General features: G+C 46.4%; 1 pseudogene; it reads right to left on the bottom strand.

Annotated features, from left to right (window-relative positions):
- Window positions 1–381: 381 nt before the first annotated feature.
- LOC100405962 (metallothionein-I, hippocampal pseudogene) lies at window positions 382–565 on the bottom strand (annotated as a pseudogene).
- Window positions 566–9606: the final 9041 nt, after the last annotated feature.

Below are 9606 nucleotides of genomic sequence, written 5' to 3'. Positions count from 1 at the left end.
ACCGGAAAGACTGGCCCCTTCTCCTCTCTTCTGATTCCAGGTCTTCCTTGAGTGCTGCTCCCAGTGGATCCTGAGAGAAAACCCGCTGACTGAGGAGAAATGACGTGTCCAGAGACTCGGCCCCAGTAGGTCAGAGCAGGGTGTAGAGGGTTAATTTGGAGCTGAGAGACGGCAGCTTCACAGCTACCAGTCCCTCTTTCATTTCTTTAAACATAGTAAACACACTGAATTTTTTTTAAGGTTCAAGTCAAAATTGTTTTATTGTCATTCACATGTTTAATAGAAAAAGAAATGCAGCAAATGGCTCAGGGCTGTATTAAAAAAAAATTCAGGTTTGTGCAGGTTGGTCTGTTTACATCTGGGAGCAGAACTGTCCCCACATCAGGCACAGCGGCTGCTCTTCTCCAAAGCCCCTTTGCAGACGCAGCCCTGGGCACAGTTGGCACAGCCCATGGGGCAGCAGGAACAGCAGCTCTTCTTGCAGTAGGTCCATTTGCACTCTGCAGTTGCAGGAGCTGGCGCACGAGCAGGAGTCACCAGTGGCGCAAGAGCAGTTGGGGTCCATTTTGAGCCACGGTAAGGCTGGAGATCCCACACGAGAAACTGTTAGACTGTGAGGCATGTGGAAGGCATGGTGACATACTGGTTTTTATAGTCTGTTCAGTGCCTGATGTGTGTGCAGTTCTAATTGTATTGTTTCCACTGGCTTTGGCTCAGTGTGGCCTGTTTCCTTATTTGTTTTATTAATTTTGGCCTTATCGGTGAGAATTCTTGGAGGCCGAGCATTTCGGTCACCTCCAAAACTTAGTGGCCCAAGCATCAGCAACCATTTAATTATGCTCACTTACACTTGGGGAAGTTGACTGAGCTCTGCTGGGTGATTCTCACTCAGAGCCTCTCATGTGGCTGTAGTAAAACAGCAGCTGGGCCTGTGCAGGAGGTTTAGGGCCAGCTACAAAGTTAAAGGGCATAGTTCCTAAATCACTCTCCTTCTGAAACCAACGGCAAGTTTGTCGGTGTCTTCAAACCACCCTCCAGTTTGATAATTCACTGGAAGAACCCTCAGAACTCACTGAAAGCGGGTGTACTCACAGTTACGGTTTATCACAGGGAATGTATACTGATCAAATAAGCCAAGGCAAGAAGAGCACAGGGCAGAGGCCTCCAAATGTGGGGCTTCTGTCATCCTCCCCGACGGAGTCAGGATGTGATATGGTTTGGCTCTGCATCCCCACCCAAATCTCACCTTGAATTGTAATAATCCCCACGTGTTGTGGGAGGGACCTGGTGGGAGGTAATTGAATCATGGGGGTGGGTTTTTCCCGTGTTGTTCTCATGATATTCAGTAAGTCTCACGAGATCTGATGATTTTATAAAGGAAAGTTCCCCTGCACAGGCTCTCTTGCCTGCTACCATGTAAGACATGCCTTTGTTCTTCCCTCATCTTCTGCCATGACTGTGAGACCTTCCTAGCTATCTGGGACTGTGCGGCCTCCCCAGCCATGTAGAAGTATGGATCCATTAAACCTCTTTCATTTATAAATTACCCAGTCCCAGGTATGTCTTTATTAACAGCATGAGAACAAACTAATATAGTATGTGTGACTCTTAGTGTCAGTGTGTAACAAAGTACATGGAGTATTACTATAGAGGCTTGCCTGAGCTTCAGTGTTCAGAGTTTTCACTGAAGTGCTATTATGTAGGTATGATTGATTGATTACTCACATGACTGATTTCAGTCTCCAAGTCAACTGATATCACATGATCCCAAGCCCCCACCCTAAGCCACACTGTTAGTCTTTGGTAGCCCCTTGCTGTCTGGCCAGCCCCCACCCCAAATCACATTGTTTTGATTATCCAGCATGACACAGGCCATCAGATGAACGCTCCTATCACTCAAAACATTCTGAGGACCCAGACGTTACTTCCCAAACACCAGGACAATGGCCAGATCTGTCCGGGTAAGGCCAAATTCTTCATTATCCAGGCTGGCATCACCAAAAGGCTTGCATGCTCACAGGTCTGGTGCCTGGCTGGAAGGGTTCAACCAATGGGAACACCTGGGATTCTGTGGTCATTTCTCTATGACTTATATGTTTTATCCCTGTGTTGTCTCTCCAGATCAAGGCTTTGGGTAGCAGGACTTTTTACACAGCAGCTCAGGGCTTGCAAGCTAGTGTCAGAGAGGAGGAGGAAGAGAGAGAAAGAGAAAGAGTCCCAGATGAAGGCTGTATCACCTTTTCTAACCTACCCTCAGAAGTCATGTGGGGTTACTTGCTCACTGCATTTTATCCTTTGAGGCAGTCAGGAGGACTGTCCAGATTGAAAGGGTGGGGATGGAAACTGCCTCCTGGTGGGGTATGCCAGATTTCTAGGAGAACACATCATGTAGGAAATATCGTTGCAACCACCTGCAGAATATACAGACAGACACACCTGGGCTGAAGGTGGCTCCTCCAGAAAGAATTTGCCTTTGCCTTGTCTTCTTCCAGGCAGAAGTGTGGGGGTGGGGGGATGGGCACTAACCAGTGTAGCTTTCTCAGTTTACGATTTTTAGACTAGCTGGGTGCGGTGGCTCACGCCTGTAATCCTAGCACTTTGGAAGGCCGAGGCAGGCGGATCACGAGGTCAGGAGTTCAAGACTAGCCTGACCAACACAGTGAAACCCCATCTCTTCTAAAAATGCAAAAAATTAGCCAGGCATGGTTGCACATGCCTGTAATCCCAGCTACTCTGCTGGCTGAGGCAGGAGAATTGCTTGAACCCAGGAGACGAGGTTGCAGTGAGTCAAGATTGTGCACTACACTGCAGCCTGGGTGACAAACCGAGATTTCGTCTCAAAAAAAAAAAAGATTTTAGGCCGGGCGCGGTGGCTCAAGCCTGTAATCCCAGCACTTTGGGAGGCCGAGGCGGGTAGATCACAAGGTCAAGAGATCGAGACCATCCTGGTCAACATGGTGAAACCCCGTCACTACTAAAAATACAAAAAATTGGCTGGGCCTGGTGGCCTGTGCCTGTAATCCCAGCTACTCAGGAGGCTGAGGCAGGAGAATTGCCTGAACCCAGGAGGTGGAGGTTGTGGTGACCCGAGATCGCACCATTGCACTCCAGCCTGGGTAACAAGAGTGAAACTCCGTCTCAAAAAAAAAAAAAAAAAAAAAGATTTTAGACCACCCAGGTAGTATGAATTTGGGCTGTAAACCTTTAGGAAGGTGATCCTGTGCTCATGATTCTTAGAAGAATTGGCCTTTTCTCCTCGCTGAGTGCCTCCACCTGACATTTTTCCTTTGTGGCTGGGGCAGTGTTTGGGCTCATTGTACACTGAAGGATCCTGCTAGACTTCCCAACTTGGGTGGGCCCTGAGCTTTGTCTGTTGTCCTATAAAACCCAAAGCACTGAGGAAACGAAAGCACCTGTTCACAGGTTTCCACAGGCTTCCACAGGCTTCCACAGGCTTCCACAGTCCTCCAGTACAAAAACCAGCTTCAGGACTCAGCTTATCCCCAAGGGCCTAATCTTCCCTTCACTGATTGATTGGCTTCAGAACACTCTTTGTGCTGGCTTATCAATGCATTTAAAATGTTTTATCCAGCATGTGAGTTGTTTGGATAGGAAGGGTCACTCAGCATGTCTAATCCTCCATATTGCCGGAAATAGAAGTCGCCAGAGTAGTTTTCATGTTAAAAATAGTTCATTGCATCCAGGCCTCAGATGTTAGTTTTCATACCATTTCCCCAGAAATGGAAACCAGGACTTTTTTGAAATATGGACGATTATTGTCCTGGAGTGGGGAACATTTGAGGTGAACTTGGAATATCTTGAATGGGTAGAAAGTAAGGAAGTGCTCAAAAAATAAAACAATGGTGACATGTCAAAGGAACACCAACTGGAAGAGCTCCTGATTTTCAAAGCTGTGACAATTTGAACAAAAATAAATAACATAGTATTGGATTGTAACTCAAAGTAGAAAATAGTCTGGGTACAGTGGCTCACACCTATAATCCCAAAACTTTGAGAGGTCAAGACAGGAGGATTGCTTGAGCCCAGAAGTTTGAAACCAGCCTGGGCAACATAACAAGACTTTGTCTCGGACAGGCGCAGTGGCTCACACCTGTAATCCCAGCACTGTGAGAGGCTGAGACAGGCAGATCACCTGGGATCAGAAGTTCAAGACCAGCCTGGCCAAGATGGCAAAAAATTAGCCAGGCATGGTGGTGCATGCCTGTAATCCCAGCTTCTTGGGAGCTGAGGTAGGAGAATCGCTTGAACCTGGGAGGTGGAGGTTGCAGTGAGCTGAGATCATGCCACTGTACTCCAGCCTGGGAGACAGAGTGAGACTCCATAATAAAAAAAAAAAAGAAAAAATGGCTACTGAACCCAAGAAAATAATAAAGAGAGAGAGAGAGAGAGAGAAAGAGAGAGAATTTGTCTCTACAAAAATAAATAAATCAAAGTAGAAAATAAATATCCTTGAGTCTATAATGACATAAATAAATGACTGAATAATAAATCGAGTAGAAGAGTTGTAAATAATTGTTGTTAGATATATCCTCCCTCTAGGACATGGAACATAACTTCCACCCCTCAACTGAAGGCTATACTTAGTGGCTTTCTTCCAAAGAGTACAGGATGAAAGTGCAGGGAAAAGTGACTTTAATAGTGGAGACCCTGGGAAGCCATTGGGGAGCCAGGTGATCAAGGTCAGCAGCATCATCGATAAGTCCTGCTAATAGTAGGTTTTCTTGATATAATGTGATGAGACATGCGTTTCACCTCTGTGGTCTTCACCCCCAAAGCCCACCACCCCAGTCTAATCATAAGAAAAAAATCAGAAAATCTTAAACTGAAGGACATTCTAGAAAACACCTGGCTAGTACCTCTAGAGGGCAAGGGCGTAAAACACAAGGAAAGTGTCGGAAGTTGTCATAGCTCAGAGGAGCCCAAGGTGACATGACAAGTAAATATTTGTAAGGTGGTCTCCAGAAACAAAGAAAGGACATTAGAGGAAAAGCGAGGAAATCTGCATGAAATATGGAGTTAGCAATAACATATTCATCATATTAACAATGGTTCATTAGTCGTGACAAATGTATCACACTAACGTATGTTAAGAATAGGGGAAATTGGGTGTTGTGTATATGGAAACGCTTTTTATTATCTTTGCAACTTTTCTGTAACTCCAAAAGTATTCTAAATAAAGAAAAAACACCCCGCTATTGTAAAATTAAAACTTGTTTAAAATTTTAATAATTGAATTTCCAGGCCGGGCACGGTGGCTCACGCCTGTAATCCCAGCACTTTGGGAGGCCGAGATGGGTGGATCACGAGATCAAGAGATTGAGACCATCCTGGTCAACGTGGTGAAACTCTGTCTCTACTAAAAATACAAAAATTAGCTGGGCATGGTGGTGCGTGCCTGTAATCCCAGCTACTCAGGAGGCTGAGGCAGGAGAATTGCCTGAACCCAGGGGGCGGAGGTTGCGGTGAGCCGAGATCGCGCCATTGCACTCCAGCCTGGTTAACAAGAGTGAAACTCCATCTCAAAAAAAAATTGAATTTCCAACTTCCTATGTTGGTGCTCTCCGTAGGGCTAGCTGTGATTGTTGCAGTCCGGCATGACCCTTTGATCAACCAGAACACACAATGCTGAACCATGTTAAGGAAACGAGTGACTTTGTTGTCATCCTCTTCATCCCATTTCCTCCTTTGGAAACACTGTCACCTCTGGCTGTCCAAGTCCCCCCCGATCTTTCATGGCCTCACTCACTCATCACTCTCTTTTTCTCTTTAATGCATTCATTCCTTCAGGTTTTTAATAAAATTTGCAATCAGATTTTAATGGAATTTAACTATTTGTCTATTTATTTATTTATCTTTGAGACAGAGTCTCATTCTGTCACCAGGCTGGAGTGCAGTGGTGGGATCTGGGCTCACTGCAACCTCCACCTCCAGGGTTCAAGGTATTCTCCTGTTATAGCCTCTCAAGTAGATGGGACTACAGGCGTGCGCCACCATGCCCAGCTAATTTTTGTATTTTTAGTAGAGACAGAGTTTCACCACGTTGACCAGGCTGGTCTCAAACTCCTGACCTTGTGATCCTCCTGCCTTGGCCTCCCAAAGTGCTGGGATTACAGGCGTGAGCCACCATGCCCAGCTGGAATCTATTTTTTTACTTATAGCATTTATTTATTTATTTGTTATTTATTTTCTCGCATTTCCTCAGCATCAACTGTGTGAGCCTCCAGCATTGGAGAAGCTGGGGGAATGTTGAAGAAAAACAAAATAATCACAATCTGTGATAAACATGAAAATAGATGAGAAGAAAGCTATGAAGAGACAATTAGCTTTACTCTGGGGACTGACCGAAAACTTCAAACCTCAGAGGATATTACAGAACAGTTTTGGAGAAAAAAAATTCATAAGAAAGATCTTGCCAGACAGAAAAAAAGGGAAGGGTTCTCCCAGCCAAGGAGCAACAGCTGCAAAGGTCTTGGCTTCCGTGGGCTGCGTGGGCTTCCATGGGGAAAGGCAAGAGGGAATAAGTCACTCACATCGCTGAGCTCCTGTTCCTCTCTTCTGGGTCCAGCACCTTATTAGTAGGTGTTTTAGTTTCCTATGGTTGCTGTAACAAATGATCACAAACAGAGTGACTGAAAACAACACATATTTAATATCTTACAGTTCTGGAGGACAGGTATCCAAAATGGGGTCCGGTGATGTTAGGGCTGTGACCTGTCTGGAGGCTCTAGGAAAAACCCATTCCTTGTCTTTTCCAGCTTTTCAAGGTTATGCACAGTCCTTGGCTTGTGGCCACTTCCCCCATCTTCAATTCCAGCAGTGTAGCATCTTTGGTGGTGTTTTTTTGTTTTGTGTCTTTTTTTTTGAGACAGAGTCTTGCTCTGTCGTCCAGGCTGGAATGCAGTGGCTCCATCACAGCTCACTGCAGCGTCAGTTGCTCCCAGTCTCAAACAATCCTCCCACCTCAGCCTCCCGACAGACTACGGGTGTGTGTGTCAACCCACCCGGCTTTTATTTGATTATTATTAGTTTTTGGTAGAGAATGCGCTAATAATAACAACAATGGCAGCTGCCATTGGTCAAGTGCCCCATGCCAGACACTGTTCTAAGAGCTGCATGTGTATTCCTCTTACATTCTCACAACAAAGAGGTAGTAAAATTAGGATGTTCTTTGGTGTACAAATGAGAACACTGAAGCATCAGGAGGTTTGGGAACTTGCCACAGAGCCGTGAGAAGCTGGCGATGGAGGACCTGGATGAAATAGACCACAGGGCAGATGAGGGGACGTTGCTCAGAAGTGGGGGCCATGGTGAGAGAGTCAGGGGCATGGGCTTATTTGTTAATTCTTTTACTGTCCACCTCCCTACTAGAGAGCCTGCTCCATGAGTGATCCATCTCTGCTGAATACTCTACATTTAGCACCTGGCTCAAAGCATAACAAAGACTCAATAAATGCAAGAGTGCTTGACGAAATGAAGAAATGAATGAATGAATGAATGAATCAAGATTCAGGGTCACCAAGTTGAAGTTTCAGGACAAGCTGGCACACAGGATTTGTTAAAAACCTACTCAGAGGCAGGGCATGGTGGCTCACACCTGTAATCCCAGCAATTTGGGAGGCTGAAGCAGGTGGATCACCTGAGGTCAGGAGTTTGAGACCAATCTGGCCAACAGGGTGAAACCCTGTTTCTACTAAAAATACAAAAATTAGCCTGGCCGGGCATGGTGGCTCATACCTGTAATCCCAGCACTTTGGGAGGCCGAGGCAGGCAGATCACCTGAGGTCAAGAGTTTAAGACCAGCCTGGCCAACACAGCAAAAACCCATCTCTAATAAAAATACATAAAAAATTGGCTGGACGTGGTGGCTCACGCCTATAATCCCAGCACTTTGGGAGGCCTAGGCGGGTGGATCATGAGGTCAAGAGATCGAGACCATCCTGGTCAACAAGGTAAAACCCTGTCTCTACTAAAAATACAAAAATTACCTGGGCATGGTGGTGCGCGCCTGTAGTCCCAGCTACTCAGGAGGCTGAGGCAGGAGAATTGCTTGAACCCAGGGGGCAGAGGTTGCGGTGAGCCAAGGTCCTGCCATTGCACTCCAGTCTGGGTAACAACAGCGGAACTCCGTCTTAAAAAAAAAATTTAGCTGGGCAAGGTGGCACATGCCTGTATCCCAGTTACTCGGGAGGCTGAGGCAGGAGAATTGCTTGAACCCAGGAGGCGAAGATTTCAGAGAGCTGAGATTGTGCCATTGCACTCCAGCCTGGGCGACAGAACAAGACTCTGTCTCAAACACAAAAACAAACAAACCAACAAAAAAACCCATGAGAGACCAGGTGGCTCAAGCCTGTAATCCCAAAATTTGGGGAGGCCGAGGTGGGAGAATTGCTTGAGCCCAAGGGTTCAAGAGCAGCCTCGACAACAGAGAGATCCCATCTCTAAAAAAAAAAAATTCCAAAATCAGCTGGGCATAGTGGCATGCACCTTTGGTCCTGGCTACTCAAGAGGGTGGGGTGGGAGGATTGCTTGAGCCCGGGAGGTCGAGGCTGTGGTGAGTTGGGATCGCGCAACTGCTCTCCAGCCTGGGCAATAGAGCAAGACTCTGTCTCAAAAACAAAAACAAACAAACCACAAAAATCCCCACTCAGACCCAGTAGCTCAGAACTAGCCTGGATGCGGGATGGGGTAGTCATAGAACCAGGCACCCCTATATCTTTGCAAAAAGGCGGGCAATCATATGGCTAACCCTTGCCCACAGTGAGGAAGACTCCGCCAGACTCAGGCAGGAGGATGCGCCTCTTCAGCTGAGGGTCTCAGTGAACTAGGTGGCTGTCAGTCAGGATGGATGGAGGAAGGTCTACGTTTTCTCTGCTTGTCCCCAAGAAGCAACTCTCTTCCAAGGCCCTGAACATGTTGGTTCTTCATTCCTGACTGTGAGCAACCAGGGGATGGATTCTTGGTCCCAATCTCTGTGCCTGGCATATAAAAGGTGCTAAATAAATGTTTGATGAATGAGTGAAATAATGTAATTAAGAATTTGAGGGGGCACGGTTGGGGGAGAGAGTTTTTTCTCCTTAGGACTTGTCCCCCATCACCCAGAAGGCCACATTTGCATACAAATAATTGATATTCTAATTACAAATCATTTGTATTGATTTATTAAACATCCCCAAAGCATCTCTAGAAGATAATTAGATTCCTCGCTCCGCAGGGGTAAGAGCTGCATATTTACCTCCTCATTCCCCCGACCCCTGGCAGTGTGAGGTGGAAAAACTGTATGATAAATGCTTGATGAGGCAGTGAGTGAGAGTGGTCTTAATTGTGGGGAGAGTTTAGAGGGTCCCCACAGATCATTCCCAGTGTGTTGAGGCAGTTGGGAGGGGGCAGGGGATGCATTTTGTTTGTGTGTGTGTCAAATTTGCAAATCTCTCTTTCCTCCAAGCCCTGGTGATTTTCCACTGCACGGCCTTCATTCATTGAGGAGACATTTGTAGAGAGGCACATGGGCAGAACGCCGAGGACCCAGAGACAAAAGACACGCAGACCCCTGGAGACAGAGCAAGACAGAACCTCGGGTGACCCTGC

Source organism: Callithrix jacchus, chromosome 5 (genome assembly GCF_049354715.1).
Source record: "Callithrix jacchus isolate 240 chromosome 5, calJac240_pri, whole genome shotgun sequence".
Classification (NCBI taxonomy): Eukaryota; Metazoa; Chordata; class Mammalia; order Primates; family Cebidae; genus Callithrix; species Callithrix jacchus.
This window is presented reverse-complemented; position numbering and strand designations above follow the sequence as displayed.